The sequence below is a fragment of the Triticum urartu genome, chromosome 6, assembly GCF_003073215.2.
Source record: "Triticum urartu cultivar G1812 chromosome 6, Tu2.1, whole genome shotgun sequence".
Taxonomy (NCBI): domain Eukaryota; kingdom Viridiplantae; phylum Streptophyta; class Magnoliopsida; order Poales; family Poaceae; genus Triticum; species Triticum urartu.
Genome location: NC_053027.1, coordinates 371,840,337 through 371,858,923, shown reverse-complemented (window position 1 = coordinate 371,858,923; position 18,587 = coordinate 371,840,337).

Sequence of the window (18,587 nt, the reverse complement as noted above, 5' to 3'; positions counted from 1 at the left end):
AAGCCAAAGAGCCGGTCAACCGCTTCAGAGCTCAAAAAGACACGGAATGCAGAAGCTGAAGCTAGGAAGAGGAAACACTCTGAAGCCTCTCCTTCTGACCCCAGCAAGAAGAAGCGCAAGATCAAGAAAGCTCAAGCTGCTCCCACAAAGCCCTTGATGGTTGAACCCCTCTCTATGGTTCACCCCAATGCAGAAAGACAACTGACAGTTCATGAGCCTGCTCCCACAGAGGCTCCTGAAGCTGAAGATATTCCAGCAGGCGACCCCATAGCTGCTGAAGACATTGGTCACCAGGACAATGTGCAAGATGATGCAGCCCTTCCTCAGCTTGAAACAAGCGAACTCATAAGCATTGGTCGTCCTCTGACGCCAATTGCACAAGATGCGTCATGGGCGGATCGCCCTCAAGAGGAAGAAGACATTGAAGAAGCACCACCAGAACCCACTCCCCCGCTCCATCAAGACGCAGTTCTCCAGGAGAACGTGCCCGAGTTTGTCCCTCCAACTACACAAGTGACGGCTGAAAATGAGGCTGCCACAACACACACTGAAGCAAATGTGGAGCCCTCCCCACCAAAAGCTTCAGCAGACAGCGAAGCTACTGATCCAGACACTTCTGTTCCTGAGTCTGCTGCTGGTCCTCAATTTGATTATCATGTTGAGCACAGGCCTCATGTCCAGAAGCCAGTCCCAAGGCTTCCAAGGTTCCCAGGTCCTGCATCAGCACCTAGCTCCTTTGATATCAATAGCTTCAAGGCAGATAACACGTTCTTCAACAGCTCCAAGAACCCCTATTCAAGGGAAAGGATTGTATCAGATAGGTTCTGGAGCTATCCTTAGCGCAGCTACTACTCAAGCATCCTATACAACCAAGGTCGCATCTTCCCGCACAAGCGCCTTGAGGTTGAAGCCATTGCTGGTCTGCCATGTCTAGAGGAAGCTTTGGATTGCTTTAAGCAAGTGGGTCTGCTGCAGTTTGTCATTGATGAAGAGCACCGGAATGAAGAGCTTCTGCTTCAGTTCTATGCCACCCTCCATATTAAAGGATACAACAGAGATCCGAAGACTTGGGTCCTGGAGTGGATGACCGGCAATGTCCATCATGAAGCCAATGCATTTGATATCATTGAGCTCACCGGCCTGCCCACTCCTGGCGAATTCTTCGAGGAAGGCTGTCAACTACATGCTGAAGCTATTGAGAGCATATTCCAGCGGCCTGAACCAAATATGAGTCAGATGCTCTCAATGATGAAGCAATTGCCCCACGATGCTCCTTATCCAACAGAGTTCTTCATTGAAGACTTTGAGTTCCTGCCCAAGACCATATATCACATCATCCGGCGGACTCTCTGGCCTATTAAAGGGCACTCTCCAAATGCCAAGATCGAGGGTGCAATGAAGACTATGATATTCTGTATCCTTCATGGCAAATGCTTCAACGCACAGGATTTCTTCATACGCCAACTTGCAGCGTTAGGCTCAGATTTATTTGGTTTGAAGTTCTATGCTCCTTGGGTGATGAGGCTAATCAAACTGCACTCTGCGATCTCGTATCAGCCCTCAGCCCGAAACCATCGGATCTTCTTGCCAGATGTGGATACCTCTGCTGAAGCTATATATCCTGAGCCTGCCAAGCAACCGATAAGTCTTCAGAATGCAGAACACCAGAGCTTCACTCAGAACGATGAAGGTGTTGAAGCCATCTCCAGGGTGTATCCTTTGGCTGGCACTACACGTGCGCCACACCCTACTTCAACTGAAGCCACTGATAGTGCAACTGCTTCAAGACCCAAGAAGCGCACTCGTGTTCTCACTGACCGAGAGCTTCTTGTGGCCCTTCATCAAAAACAAGATAGGCATCACGACTGGCTAAAGCGTCAGATGAAAAGCCTCTTGGTGGATGTTAATCGTCTTCGAAATCTTGCCACCAAGAATGCCTTCGTCACTCATGAAACCTGTCGTCGTACATGGAAAGGGCTCTCAATGATATGCACTGAAGCTGAACTTGAAGAGGATGGCTTCACAGAGCGCTTCAAGTTTGACACCACACCTCCTAGAAGGGCTGTGATGCGAAACACACCATCACTTGAAGACTCTGAGTTTTCTTCATCTGCTGCCACAGTCACTGCCAGAATCATTGATGAAGAAGACGATGCTACATCACCGCCACCTGCTTCAGCACCTCCAAGCTCCTCTGCACCGCCAAACACCTCCAACGACCCTGCTGCTCCTGGGAACGAGTAGACACTCTATGTCTTCAAACCTTTCTGATCCTTGCTGACAAAAGGGGAGAAGCATATGAGTTGATAGTCTTCAAGCGGGTCCATATGGGCGGGTGCTTTATGTTTTGCTATATTTTGCTTCGTGCTCACAACTCTCGTTTTTGCTTCATTTAGTTCTTTGAGTTGTAACACTAAGACTCGATGGTCGTCTGCTACTTGTTTGCCACCCTGTTTTGCGAAGATAAATTCCGCATGTGCGATGATAAATTCCGCACTTATCTCATTCCGCAGACGTCCATCTTCCATTATGCATGTCATTATCTTCATATACCTTCACATGCATAGTGGATTGTCATCATAAGCTGAAGTGGATCTCCACAAGTACAACCTGCCATGTGCATTTGCATTCCAAAAGCAAATTAACTTATATGCACATCTTCAGGGGGAGCCCTTGCAACTTATGAAGACAATTCCTTATCCTTTACAATTTCACAGACTATATTCCCCGTTGAAAACTTCAACTAGTTTGTCATCAATCACCAAAAATGGGGAGATTGTAAGTGCATCTAGTGCCACCCCTAGTTGGTTTTGGAGTATTGACGACAAACCTAGTTGAGGGACTAATGTGTTTGTGAGAATTGCAGGATAACACAGGTAGAAGTCCCTCATTGATTCGGTTTTACTACCAGAGATGACCCCTAAAAATGTATGAAGACATTGAAGCCAAAGGTGGTATATGAAGATATTCACATTGAAGTCTATGACAAAAGAAGACACGTTATGAAGCCTATGGAGCTCGAAGACTTAGATCTTTCGTAGTTCTGTTTCTTTCGTGTTGAGTCATAGGAACCACCGTACTGTTAAGTGGGGTCCAGGAGAACCAGTTAGAATGACTGAAGTGATGCCTAAACCAAAAACCTATGTCTTCGAGTGAAGACAATGAGAGCGAATCTTGTCCAGAGCCGGACAAGTCAGCTTTTCTTGTAGCCCAAGTAAAGTTGCCATGAGAGTTTGAAATCTGACCGTTGAGACACGTGTCAGTTCCGTAGTGACCCAGGGTCATTTTGGACAAATCAGGTCGGGTTGCCAAGTGGCTATAAATAGCCCACCCCCTACAACCATAACTGGCGGGGCTGCTCAGATTTCAGTGCACGGCTTTTGTCGTTTGAGAGCAACCCACCTCGAAGCCTTTGAGAGAAAATTCCTAGCGAGGAGAAAAGCCCTAACCACCCAGAGCCAGAGAACATTGGGCATCACTTAAGTCTTCTTGTCTGTGTGATCTGAAGACTTATTACACTTGAGGACTGTGAATCCTCTAGACGGTTAGGCGTCGCGTTCAGAGCATCCAAGAGACATTGTGGATTGCCAGTGAACGAAGTCTGTGAAGGTTTGGGAGTCTACCTTGAAGACTTACCAGAGTGATTGGGCAAGGACTATGTGACCTTAGCTCAAGGAGAATATGGTGAGGACTTGGTGTCCTGAGCTGCATGTTCAGGACTGGGTGTCCGGGACTGTGTGTCCTAAGGTTTAAATACCTAGCCGCTCCAACCAGACGTACAGTTGTCACAGCAACTGGAACTGGTCCAACACATCATTGTCTTCAACGAGTCACCGGTTTCATCTTCACTTACTTTTTCTCACTGTTACTCATTGTGAAGCCATTGCATGCTTGCTCTATCTTTTGTCTTCACAACGTGAATGTATGATCTGTTTGGCTTCATAACTTCTTCCTACCTGATCCTTATTACACTGCAGCTGTTTGTCTTTGTGCTTTCATTCTATTTAATACTTGACCATGGCTTGCCTAGTGTAATCTAACCTCCGCTGCATAGTAATAGGCATAATCTTCTCTGTTTGTCTTCAGAACTCCCACGTTTTGAAGACTTTCGTAAAAATCGCCTATTCACCCCCCCTCTAGTCGATATAACGCACTTTCAGACCAACATTGAAACAATGCTACGAAATGCTCGTGCATTCCGTGAACTTTCACCTGCAGAAGAAAAACGGTGCGCCCGCATGTTGGAACAATGCAACGTGGTTGTCACCCCAGGAAATAAGCTGTCAGTATTCTCAGCTATGGTCACCTTTCTTCAGGTGAAGACATCTGAGCGGATGACCAACAAATCATTCGATGCGATGTTGGCTGATTTCCGCAAATCTTTCCTAGATGTGTCTGGGCTGCCACACACCTACAGTAAAATGAAGAATTTCCTTCGTGCAGTTGGAATTGTATATGATATGATCCATGTTTGTAAGAATAATTGTGTTCTATTCCGGAAGGATTATGCCAACTTAAGTGAATGCCCGAAATGCAAATCATCAAGATGGAAAGATGGCGATGCTGTGAAGAGGATTCCTCATAATGTTCTGAGACACTTTCCAATTACACCAAGATTGCAGAGGTTGTTTCATGATGCTGAAACAAGAGAGGATGTACTGTGGCATTCTAGGAACCAGGAGTACAGAGATCAGAATGTAATGAGCCATCCATCACATGGTAGTGAGTGGAAAAGCTTCAATCAGAAGCACGAAAAGTTTGCTGCTGACCCGAGAAACATTAGACTTGGCTTAGCTTCAGATGGATTTAACCCATTTGGCCAGCAGAGCACCACATATAGCATGTGGCCAGTGCTTGTTATCCCTTACAACATGCCTCCAAATGTCTGCACCAAAGAATCAAACTACATGATGGCCTTGCTCATCCCAGGTCCAAAAAGTCCTGGAAAGGATTTTGATTTGTTCATGGAGCCTCTTGTGGTGGAACTTCAACAACTATGGAGGGGTGTTCTCACTCGAGACCTATATAGCAGCCTACCAGCTGATTTCTTTCTGCGTGCTGTTATAATTTGGTGCATCCATGATTATCCGGCTTTGGGCACTATGTTAGGGCGAACGACACATGGTTACAATGCATGTGTTTGCTGTGATAGGAATTCGCTGTCATACGCAATACTTAGCAAGATCTGTTACATTGGACACCATCGTTTCCTTGCCAAGGACAAGCCGCATCCTAGAAAATACCGAAGACATGTGTTCAATGCAAAGCATGAAAACTGTGATGCGCCAAAGAGGCTGACCGCCGATGAGTTGCAAGTGGAATTAGAGAAGGTCAGGCATATTACACCAGGAAACCATCCTGATAATGGTAGCGGGAAAAGGAAGCGTGGCAAGGCAGAAGAGAGATTATTGTTTACCCACAGGTCCACTTTGTGGGACTTGGAGTATTGGAAAGATTTGGATCTGCGGCATAATCTTGATGTGATGCACATCGAGAAAAATATATGTGACAACATTATCGGCACACTTCTTAATATTGAAGTCAAGACGAAAGATACCTTAAAATCTAGGATTGATTTGACACACGTGGGTATCAGACATGATTTGCAGGTGCAAGATGAAGGTTAACAACGGGATATGGCACCGCTATGTACGTCTTGGACAAGGTAAAAAGAAAAGAATTCTGCGAGGTCCTGTGACGTGTGAGATTCCCACATGGATTTGCTTCCAACCCTGAAAGGAGAGTCAGTGCAGATGGAAACAAGGTACAAGGGTTGAAAACTCATGACTGCCACGTCCTACTTCAAAGGGTTTTACCTATTATCCTTAGAGGATTGGGCCGCCCTGACTTATACAGAGCAGTTGCAGAGTTGGGACAATTCTTGAGGGAACTTTGCGGTAGAAATATCAGGATAGATGCTTTGGAGTGTCTTAGAGAAAAGATAGCAACTATCCTATGCGACCTTCAGAAGATATATCCTCCAGCCTTCTTTGATGTGATGGTGCATTTGGCTGTTCATCTACCTGATGAGGCACTACTTAGAGGTCCAGTACAGTATGGCTGGATGTACCCTATTGAAAGGCGGCTAGCCACTTTCAAGGGCTATGTTAGGAATAGAGCTAGACCCGAGGGTTCCATTGCAGAGGCCTACATTGCTACAGAAGCATTGACATTCTGCTCAAAATACAGTGAAACAGCTGATCAGCTTAGCAAAGAGGTGGAAGAAGACAATCTCGGGCTCAATCTTTTCAATTATTCTGTTCAAGTTACAGGGAAGAGTCGACAAGAGGACAAACCTAAAGATTTGGACAACATGGTTTGGTATGTGTTGAATAACTGTCCTAAGATACTACCTTATATCAAGTAAGTGCTAAGTACTGCAACTTATACATCGTAATCTACTAAACTTGCAGCACATTCTTACATATTTAGATGTTTGACACGATCACTATGTTGTGCAACATCTACAAAAAGGAGTTACAGCCGCAAAATCCAAGAAACATTGACAAACTGGTTATGGCAGGATTTGCGAAATGGTTAAAGAGCCATGTAAGCTTTTGAATTGCACTGTCAGTTTTTTTAATATATTGAGTACATAAGATGATCAGCTTGTCTATTTCTAACCATAGGTTAAGAAGATGCGGGAGGATGGGCAGGTAGTTGATGATGCCCTTTACTCACTAGCAATGGGTCCTGATACTCGGATAAGACATTATGAATCTTGCGTTGTTGGAGATGTGCACTACAACACCCTTGCACGAGACGAAGGCAAGAAGACACAAAATAGTGCCATCATGAGCACGGATATGTATGACAAAGAGACAACTAAAATGTATGCTAACATAACATACATTGTTCAGTTGCAGTATATCTCCAGTTTCGAGGATCATCGGTGTGTGGTTCTATTATGCTGTCGTTGGTATAACCTGTTTTCCAGGATCGCAAAACCCAGAGCTGATGATTATTTCAAATCCATCAATGTCAAGGCGGCGTACCAGACCAACGAGCCTTTTATTTTGGCAAATCAAGCAACACAGATATTTTTCTTGGAAGACACATTTGCACGTAGCGATGATTGGAGAGTATTGCAAAGGTTTGAGCAGAGGAATTCGTTTAATGAAGTTGCACAACAAGATGATGCTTACACTGCTCCTGATGTACAAGATAACATAGATGTTCCTAATATCTTTGAGAACCATCACGTCAATCACGCCAGCAAAAAGATTGCCTGTCGTGCTGTGGACATACAAGAGTTGATCAAGAAGAAGCCAACGTCCGAGGACGTTGAGGACGAAGAAGAAGATGACATCGTGGGGAATTATGATTCAGACTGATACACATGGCGAAGATGTTGACGCTGCTGCTGCGGATGATGATTAAATTGCTTTTGTCGTATTTTCCTGTCAGAAGACGTTTTTTATCTACTATGTGAAATTGTGTTTGCTATGACAACTAAAACCTGATGAACATGTTGTTTAGTATTTTCCTATGAGAACATCACTTGTTATGTATGCTAATTTGTGTTTGGTGATTGTATAACGACTAAAACATGATGACATTGTTGTTTAGTTGTACTCATATTTGGCTGTGAAACTTGAATTTGATGACATAGTTTGCTGTTGAACTGCAATTTGCTCGACTTCTTTGAATGAGAACAAAGCTGACCCGACAGGGCCTCTGCTAATTTATTTATTTATTACCAAAAGGCTCTCTACTATTTATTTGTTTATGAGCAAAAGGGGATACCCCCCGATTTCCATTAATAGAAATCATTAGATGTTCACAACACTACGCCCAGCCTGCTACACAGGTTTCATTCATTACTAGTTTCAGCAAAGTGCTCATGTCATAGCCACTGAATACATCACAAGTGCTACATACACTGCAAATAAAGAGACAATCATCCTACAGAGCACATCGATTTTTCCCATTATCTTCACAAGCTCTTTCATCTCCTAATTTCTATCAAGGCCGTTCAGCAGCTATTGCTTGGCCATGATCAAAGGAACTGCATCTTTAACCTTCTTCTCTACATCTTCCTCTTCTGTCGTTCCTTCAGTTACTTGTCCAACACCCCAACCTACTGGTATTGGGATTCCTCGGCTAACCAAATAATCAACGTAGTTGCACTCCTCCAAATCAACAACTTCCTAGAAATACAAATCACACGAATCTTCCCTTGTCTGCACGAATCAAATTGGAAGATCATCAACCAAACTATTAAAAAAATCAGCAACTGAAAGCAGTAGAACAACGCTTAAACATATTATTACCCCATGATCCGGGCATTTGTAGAAGACTCGGCCAGGGTTGAGGATTGTGGTTGAGACAGGACGGATGACTCTGCGTGATTTGCAGCAGTGGCACCACACCAATACCAGCGGGTTGTGATGAGCAACCGGCTACGGTGCGCATGCCGGCGGGGGTGTGATGAGACCCACATGCGATGGTACGGGTGGCGACTTGGCGCATATTTGGTTGTTGCCTGCTGAAGAGTAGGTGGACGAGCAGCCAGCGGACATGGTTGCTGCGGCCAGAGCTTCTGATGCTAGGCAGAGTAAGTAGAGAAGAGGAGAAGCGAATGTTGGATATGTCAATTTCATTACTTGCAGAGTAGCATAACACCATATATAGTCATAGTCTAGGTTTGGATTCGAACCAGCTACAGGATCACGTCCCTCTTGTTTCTAAAACTCAGCAACGTCTCTTTACTGGTACACTAGCTTGTTCTGTATGCCTTCTCAAGTCTTTGATTCCTCCACCTGACATCTGCAACCCACCGGAAGGGCCTCTGTATTTTGTGAAAAAACGTGCCCCCCGCTGACAGGTCGGACCCACCAGCTATCTTCGCACGCAAGGAAGTGCCTCCTTATTATGCACAAAAAAATAAATACTCCCCCTGCCAGCTGGAACCCAGCATCGTGGGAGGCTGACTTGTGGGCCTACCAAGTTGACGGGGACGGAGGGCTTTGTCAACTTAGTCAATATGAACGATTCTAGCTCCAGTTAGCATACGATGTTCATCCAACAGCAGTAGTGCTTCTTCAACCTCTGGTGTTCTTGATCTAGCCGCCCAAACCAACGCCGGTTGTGCCGCATGCTCCTGCCTCCCATGGCCGGCTGTGATGCCGCGGAGGCCTCACTGCCCCTACTACCCCACTGCTAGCCAGGGCATCCCTCTACTCACCCACACCCCTTGTTATTCTGCAGCGACGACAACCTCACACCGCAGCCAAACCAGTGAACCCTCGTACTCCTCTCCGCGTGGGCATCCACTGCCGCGTCTTCCCTGGCTCCACGTCATCCCCTTCCTAGGCCTCGCCATCGTCCACCGCCTTGGTGCTCTCGGCGCGGCATGGTCAATGTGGTCAACGACCGACTTCCATCGGAAGAGTACTGTACGTGGAGAGGCTGATAGCTGGGTCCACGGCCACAACCCAGTTTTTTTGTGATTTGCCAAGTAAGTCGCTTTGTCAAGCCTGTTGGGCTGCAAATCTTTCAAGACGAGGAGAGCTTCATTCGGCTGACCGAGGAAATGGCCTATCAGTAATGAGAAATGGGCTGTACATTTTTAAAACACATCAAACCGGCAATTAGTTTCAAATTTCTTTTTTTTCATTTCTATATTTTAAATTGCATTGATTTTTATGCATGGACAATTTGTTGATTTTATATTGATATATATTTATTTTTAAAATCAGTTTGAATGTGAATCGAAATTTCGGGATTAAAAACAGTTCAGACCGCACTGAAATATGCAAAATTTCGTATAATATTTTAACCATGGCCACAATATGGGCTGTAATGCTAACAAAAAGAATATGGGCTCCAAAAAACCTTAAGAATTAGCAAATGGGCTGTAAATTATTAGAAATAATGGAAGATGGGCTGTATGATGTTTTCCACAGATTTGAGGCTTTCCTAAAAAAAGGTTGACGCACAAGCAGTGACTATTGGATGTCCATCCAACGACCATCGTGCTTCTTCAATCTCTGCTCTTCCTGCTCCAGCCGCCCAAACAAGCGCCGGCGGGATTGCCTGCTCTCTCCTCCCCGCGATCGGTTGTGCTGCCGCGCAGGCCTCACCGGCCCAGCGTACTCCCATCGCTGGCCTAGCTATCCCTCTACTCACCCAAACCTGCTGTTATTCTCCGGCGACGGTAGATGAACCAGTAAACCCTCGTACAGTCATACTCCCCTCCGCGTGGGAAACAACTGCCGAGTCTTCCCTGCCTCCATGTCGTTCCCTTCCTAGTCCTCGCCGTCGTCCACCGCCCTGGTGCTCTCGGCGCGGCCTGGTCAACATGGTCAACGACCGACATGCATCCGAAGTGGACTGTACGTGGAGAGGCTGACAGCTGGGTCCACGGCCGCACGTAAGGAAATGCCTCCTTATTATGCGCAAAATAATGATTCCTCCACCTGACATCTAGGACCCACCGAAAGGGCCTCTGTATTTCACGAAAAAACATTACCGCCGCTGACAGCTTGGACCCACCAGCTATATCTTCGCACGCAAGGAAGTGCCTCCTTATTATGCACAAAAAAAATGAATACTCCCCCTGCTAGCTGGGACCCAGTATAGTGGCAGGATGACTTGTGGGCCTACTAAGTTGACGGGGATGGAGAGCTTTGTCAACCTAGTCAATATGCATGATTCTCGCTCCAGTGACCGTACGATGTCCATCCAACGGCCGTAGTGCTTCTTCAACCTCTGGTCTTCTTGCTCCAGCCGCCCAAACCAGCGCCGGTCGTGCCTTGTGCTCCTGCCTCCCGTGGCTGGCTGCGATGCGGTGGAGGCCTCACCGCCCCCTACTACTCCCACCGCTAGCTAGGCCATCCCTCTACTCACCCACACCCCCTGTTATTCTGCGGTGATAGCAGCCTCACACCGCAGTGAACCAGGGAACCCTCATACTCCTCTACGCGCGGGAATCCACTGCCGCGTCTTCCCCAGCTCCGCGTCGTCCCCTTCCTAGGCCTCGCCGTCGTCCACCGCCTTGGTGCTCTCAGCGCGGCGTGGTCAACGTGGTCAAGGAACGACTTCCATCGGCAGATTACTGTACGTGGAGAGGCTGACAGCTGGGTCCACGGCAGCCGCAAGGAAGTGCCTCCTTATTACGCGGAAAATAATTATTCCTCCACCTGACAGCAGGGACCCACCAGACGGGCCACCGTATTTGGTGAAAAAAACGTTTCTCCCCTGACTGCTGGGACCCACCGGACGGGCCACCGTATTTTGCGGAAAAAACGCCCCCTTGCTGTCAGCTCGGACCCACCGGAAGTGCCTCCTTATTACGCACAAAAAAATGAATTCCCCCCTGCTAGTTGGGACCCACCTTGGTGGGTGGCTGACTTGTGGGCCTACTAAGTTGACGGGGACGGAGTGCTTTGTCAACTTAGTCAATATGAACGATTCTAGCTCCAGTGACCGTACGATGTCCATCCAACGGCTATAGTGCTTCTTCAACCTCTGGTCTTCTTGCTCCAGCCGCCCAAAGCAGCGCCGGTCGTGCTGCATGCTCCTGCCTCCCGTGGCCGGCTGTGCTTCCACGGAGGCCTCACTATACCCTACTACTCCCACCGCTAGCCTGGCACTGCAGCGACGGCAGCCTCACACTGCAACCGAACCAGTGAACCCTCATACTCCCCTCCGCGCGGGCTTCCACTGCCGCGTCTTCCCCGACTCTGCATCGTCCCCTTTCTAGGCCTCGCTGTCGTCCACCGCCCTGGTGCTCTCGGTGCGGCGTGGTCAACATGGTCAAGGAATGGCTTCCATCGGACGTGCACTGTACGTGGAGAGGCTGACAGCTGGGTCCACGGCTGCAGCAAGGTAGTGCCTCCTTATTACGCGCAAAATAATTATTCCTCCACCTGACAACGGGGACCCACCAGACGGGCCACCGTATTTTGTGAAAAAAAAAATTCCTCCTGACTGCTGGGACCCACCAGCTACATCTTCTCATGCAAGGAAGTGCGTCCGGGCAAAAAAAACGATTTGCCCCCCTGACTGCTGGGACCCACCAACTACATCTTCGCACGCAAGGAAGTGCCTGACAGTCAGGACCCACCTGGTCGAAGCGTACGTAGCGTTGTCATTCTGGTCGCGAACGTGAACGTACATACTGGTCGATGTAGAGGTGCGCATGTGCCGTAGTAGAGGAGCACACGTAGCATGTACATGTACGTACATCGACCAGTGTGCAAGAAAGAAAATACGGCCATGTACGTACATACGGGCAAGGTTTCGAACGCCTACTTGCGCATACGTACGGCCATGGCTCATGTACATGGCTGGGCCGGAACGGAGAAACATCGTTGTCGTCGTGTTCATGGGGAGCCAACCGGCTGGGTCGGAACAGAATGCATCGTCGTGTTCATCGGGAGGGCTTGGACGGAACAACCGATGGAAACAAGGCCTGTCGTACCGCAGAACGGAGGAAACAGCCTTGTGTTCGACCGACCATGGTCGAAACGGGATCCCGTTCATCGGGAGGGGTCTGGCGTACCGCAAAACGGAGGAAACAGACCTCCTATGGTCGAAACGGGGGTCCTGTTGATAGGGAGGGGTGTGGCGTACCGCAAAACGGAGAAAACAGACTTGTGTTGGAGCGCTACGGTCGAAACGGGGGTCCTGTTCATCGGGAGGGGTGTGGCGTACCGCAAAATGGGACTCCATGAGATACTGTTCATCTCCACCGTCGACCCCCTCCAGCCTCCACGGGCTACTGTTCATCCACCGTCGACCTCCTCCAGCCTCCACCTGCGACTGTTCATCCACGGGCTCCTGTTCATCCAGCCTCCACCGTGCACTGCTCCACCAGCTACTGTTCAACCATCCCTCTCCACGGGCTCCTGTTCAACCACCCCTCCACGGGCTACTGTTCATCCATCCCTCCACCGTCTACTGTTCATCCAGCCCTCCACGGGGTGGTCCTGTTCATCCTGCCCTCCACGGGGTCCTGTTCATCCAGCCCCAACCGGCTCGATCGATCGGGGTCCTGTTCATCCAGAGGCAACACCACGGGGTCCTGTTCATCCACCCCCACTGGGAACTGTTCATCCAAACCCCCCAGCAACGCTCACTGTTCATCCAGAGGCAGCATCGATCGGCTTCAGTTAGAAGCCGTAGCGAAGGAATTGCTCGATCGGGTTCGGTTAACAGCCATCGACCGATCACTTGGGTTCAGTAGCGCGTAGCCTGCAGTGCAATCGCTTGGGTTCAGTTAGAGTCCAACACCTCGCTCAGGTTCAGTTAGAGCCCAATGCCTCGCACCCACGCGCATGCATGTATGAGAGAAACGTGCATCGCTCGGCCCCGACCACCCACCGTAACCGGGAACACCCCGATATTTTCCTCTCCCTTGCTTCTACCATGGTTTTTTCCGTCATGGACGGCCCAAAGAATGTCATGCAACTGCGTCTCTGGCCCGCCCAAGACGAAAAGCCCATTTTTTGTCATGATTTTTTGTCATAGAAGTAGGACCCCATCACATCTATGATGATACCGGGTTTTGTCACAATTATCGTCATAGAAGTGTCATAAGTATGACATAATTTTTTTTCGTTCGGCCCAAAATGTCACGGATGTGTATTTTTTGTAGTGTTCATGATTGGCGGCTCTTCCCATTGAAGGCGAGTCTCTTGCCGCGATGGAGATACGAAAGGCAGGGGAACTTCTTCAGACAGTAGTAGCTCAGCAGGCGACTTACTCGTAGAGTTGTGATCGGATTCATTCAACCCCTCATCAAAGTCGAAATTATAACTAGCATATTGAGTCACCAGCCGTGTCCAGCAGTGAGCGGCATCGGCGCCAGCCGCGTGGGCATGACCCGTCGTGTGATGATAATAATGCCCATGCTTTATTAGATCAGGCCAGAGCACGGCAAGAAGCAGAGCTGGCGGCTCAGCTAGCGGCTCATCAACAGCTCCAGTGTAACCCGTTAGTGTCTATAGAAGCCGGGATAACTTCCAGGATGGTGGGTGTGCCCTTCTTAGCACCATCTCTACGCAATGAGCGTTTGCCCAAGGATTTCAAGGGCCCTCGAAAGGTACCCAACTACACTGCGGATCAGCCTCTGGATGCTTGGATTGAGAGCTACGAGCTAGTTATGGAGATGTTGGATGTCAACGATGTTGTGTGCGCCAAATATTTCACCATGATGTTGGATGGGCTGGCTCGCACCTGGCTAAAAGGATTGCCCCCTAATTCCATGAACTCAAGGACTGAATGAAAAACGTGTTTCATTCAGAATTTTAAAGACACATGTAAGCAGCCTTTGTCGATCATCGACCTAGACACTTGCATCTAGCGCGATGATGAGTCAACCGCCCATTGGGTCGCTGGGTCTCAGCTATTATCCACTCGTCGGACAACATCAACGCTGGTTCTGCTGATTTAATTTTGGAGAAAAACTGCCGGTTTGTTCCCCTAAAACAGAAGCTGGGGCGGCTTAAACGTCATTGCAATGACATGGGAGAGCTCATGGCGACTCTTATTAAATACACCGACTCAGGCAACACTAAGGATCCTGATTCAGATGATGAAAAATCCGGTAAGGGAAAGAAAAATTGCAAGCGCAACAGTAGAATACGGCAGGTCAGAGCCAAGGTAACAATGGTAAGCGCAAGCACATTGACGGCGGGTCAGACTTTGTGGCTAATGCTAATGCACAGAACAACGATCGTTGTTGTAAGGGAAGGCCACAACACCAGTTTGAAGAACCGAAAATTAAGTTAGAGGCAATGTTGAATGCTCCATGCCCGAAGCATAGCCGCCACAATAAGCCGTCAACTCACCTGTGGAAAGATTGTCATACCATGAGCGAGTATAAGAACTTCATCTTTCGCTAGGACCACAATAACGGTAATGGACCGCACGGTGGGTCAGGCTTCGGCTCTCACGGGCCCGGTTTTGGAGGTGGCGGCTCAAACTCTGGTTTTCAAGTGAAAGTGCAACTATCCCTAGGTGGTTTTGGTAATTCATAACAACATATAGCTCATTGAGCTAATACTATTCCAAGATAATTATTTCAGGAAAGCTCAATGATTGGCATGGCATGGATGTGAAAGTGGAACCCTCAAAATGCTAAGGACAATGGATTGGCTCAAGCTCAAAAGCTCAAGACTCTTCATTTTATATTTTAGTGATCCAAGATCACATTGAGTCCATAGGAAAAGCCAATACTATTAAGGAGGGATGAGGTGTTGCTTAATGAGCCTCTTGCTTCATGTGCTTAGTGATACGCTCCAAAACCCTCAACTACTTTCCCATATCCACATATGACCAAAACTCTAAGCCAAACTCGGTCCTACCGATTCTTCCTATCCGGCGCCACTGAGTTTCACTTGTCATTAGCCACTGCCAAACCCTAGCAATTCGGTTCTACCGATAAGGATCTCGGTCCCACCGAGATGGGGTTGCAAACTCTCTGTTTCCCTTTCGTAACTTTTCGGTCCCACCAAAAGAGCGAATCGGTCCCACCGAGATTGCAATGTAAACTCAGTGTTTCCCCTTTGTAACTTTTCGGTCTCACCGAGTTCCACTCGGTCTCACCGAAAGAGCAAATCGGTCCCACCGAGTTTGCCTGACCAACTCTCTGGTTAGCTAATTACCAAATTCGGTCTCACCGAGTTTGTGTAATCGGTCTTACCGAGATTACGTTATGCCCAAACCCTAACCGAATCGGTCCTACCGAGTTGCATGTCAGTCCCACCGAAATTCCTAACGGTCACTAGGTTTACTATTTCGGTCAGACCGAGTTTGTTGATTCGGTCCCACCAAGATTGGAAAACTGTGTGTAACAGTTGGATTTTGTGTGGAGGCTATATATACCCCTCCACCTCTCTCTTATTTAGTGAGAGAGCCATCAGAACACACACATCATTCCAACTCATTTGTTCTGAGAGAGAACCACCTACTCATGTGTTGAGACCAAGACATTCCATTCCTACCATATGAATCTTGATCTCTAGCCTTCCCAAGTTGCTTTCCACTCAAATCTTCTTTCCACCAAATCCAAATCCTATGAGAGAGAGTTGAGTGTTGGGGAGACTATCATTTGAAGCACAAGAGCAAGGAGTTCATTACCTACACACCATTTGTTACTTCTTGGAGAGTGGTGTCTCCTAGATTGGCTAGGTGTCACTTGGGAGCCTCCGACAAGATTGTGGAGTTGAACCAAGGAGTTTGTAAGGGCAAGGAGATCGCCTACTTCGTGAAGATCTACCGCTAGTGAGGCAAGTCCTTCGTGGGCGCTGGCCATGGTGGGATAGACAAGGTTGCTTCTTCGTGGACCCTTTGTGGGTGGTTGCTTCTTCGTGGACCCTTCGTGGGTGGAGCCCTTCGTGGACTCGCGCAACCATTGCCCTTGGGTGGAGCCCTGTGTGGACTCGCGCAACCATTACCCTTCGTGGGTTGAAGTCTCCATCAACGTGGATGTAGGATAGCACCACCTATCCGAACCACGGGAAAAACATCCATGTCTCCAATAGCGTTTGAACTCTCCAAACCCTTCCCTTCACATTCTCGCAAGTTGCATGCTTTACTTTCCGCTGCCCATAAACTCTTTGCATGCTTGCTTGAATTGTGTGATGATTGCTTGACTTGTCCTAAAATAGCTAAAATCTGCCAAGAACTAAAATTGGGAAAAGGTTAAGTTTTTATTTGGTCAAGTAGTCTAATCACCCCCCTCTAGACATACTTTCGATCCTACATCAAGGCCAGGGCGGCCAAGGCGGTTTCAATCAGCAGCCCAGTCAGGGCAATCGGCAGCAGCAGTCCGGGTATCAGAGTAATCCAAAGCAGCTGAATAGTGTCCAATATCATGTTTTTGCCACGATCTGTGCAAGAGAGATCAGAAGGTTCATAAACGAGCGGCGTTGAGCCAGCAATCCCTTGATACTTATGATGGTCAGAGCAACCCATTGTATGGAGCCGTGAGGATCACCCGCCCCGGGTTGACATCCCGGGTTAGCTAGCTTTGGTGGTTGCTCCTCAGGTTGGAGGTTACAAATTCACTATGGTGCTTATGGATGGAGGTAGCAGTATCAATATCCTTTATTATGATACTTTTCACCGTATGAATTTAACTAACAAAGATCTTAAGCCGTCCTCCATAGTCTTTCTTCGGGTGGTACCTGGTAAGTCGGCATACCCAGTGGGTAAGATAGCCTTGGAAGTGGCTTTTGGCAATGAGCATGATTACATGGTAGAAGCACTGAATTTTGAGGTGGTCAAGATCAAGAGTCCTTATCACGCTTTGTTTGGACAGCGAGCTTATGCCAAATTTATGGCACGGCCTTGTTATGTTTATCTGCAGCTTAAAATGCCAGGTCGCAAGGGCACCATTACGGTGCATGGTGACAGAAAGATAGCTTTGGAATGTGAAGAGGGTGATGCTACCTATGTAGAGTCTGGTTGTGCAACAGAGGAGCTAAAGTTCTATAAAGATATGACCCCCTTGAAGAAGCCAACCACAGAGCATGACCCTTTGTTGAAATTTAAGTCGGCAGCTCACACTAAGCAGGTTGATTTTATCCCTGGCGAGTCAACCCAACAGTTCATTACTAGTGCTAACATGGATCCGAAATAGGAAAGTGCCCTCATCGAGTTCACCTGTGAGAGCCAGGATATCTTTGCATGGAAGCCTTCAGACATGCCGGGTGTACCGAGGGAACTCGCTGAGCACACTCTAAATATTGATCGAAAGTTTTAAACCGGTCAAGCAATTCCTTTGTTGTTTTAATGAAGAGAGGCGCAAGGCCATTGGAGAAGAGGTGGCCCGGCTCTTGGCGGCCGGGTTCATTGTTGAAGTTTTTCATCCCGAGTGGTTGGTAATCCGGTGCTGGTGCTTAAAAATGGCACTTGGCGTATGTGTGTGTGTATTACACAGACCTTAACAAGGCTTGCCCGGCTGATCCTTTTGCTCTTCCTCGTATTGATCAGATCATTGATGCTACGGTGGGTTGTGAGCGTTTGAGCTTCTTAGATGCTTATTCTGGTTATCATCAGATCAAAATGACAGTTAAGGACCAGGAGAAGACATCTTTCATCACTCCCTTTGGAGCCTTCTACTATGTGTCTATGCCTTTTGGGCTCAAGAGTGCCCAGGCGACTTATCATCGTTGCATTCAGAATTGCCATCACAACCAGATAGGACGCAATGTTCATGCTTCTGTGGATGATATCGTTGTGAAATCTGGGAAGAAAGAGACCTTGCTAGATGATCTAAAGGATACCTTTGACAACCTCCGGGTCTACAAGATGATGCTTAACCCGACCAAGTGTGTTTTTGGTGTGCTAGCAGGCAAGCTCTTGGGTTTTCTGGTCTATGAGAGAGGTATTGAAACTAACCCGGAGAAAATCAAGGCTATCACCTCTTTGGCTAAGCAGACATGTGTTAATGACGTCCAGCGTTTGGCGGGCCGTATTGCGGCTTTAAGCCAGTTCATAAGCCACCTAGGAGAGAAGGCATCTTGGAGTAGTAGTATTTATAACCGAGTACTAATACGGTCCTAAGTGGGAAACTGTTTAGGTTTTGATCGGTGCGAACAGGTTTGCAATTTGGAATGTGATGGGACGCATGC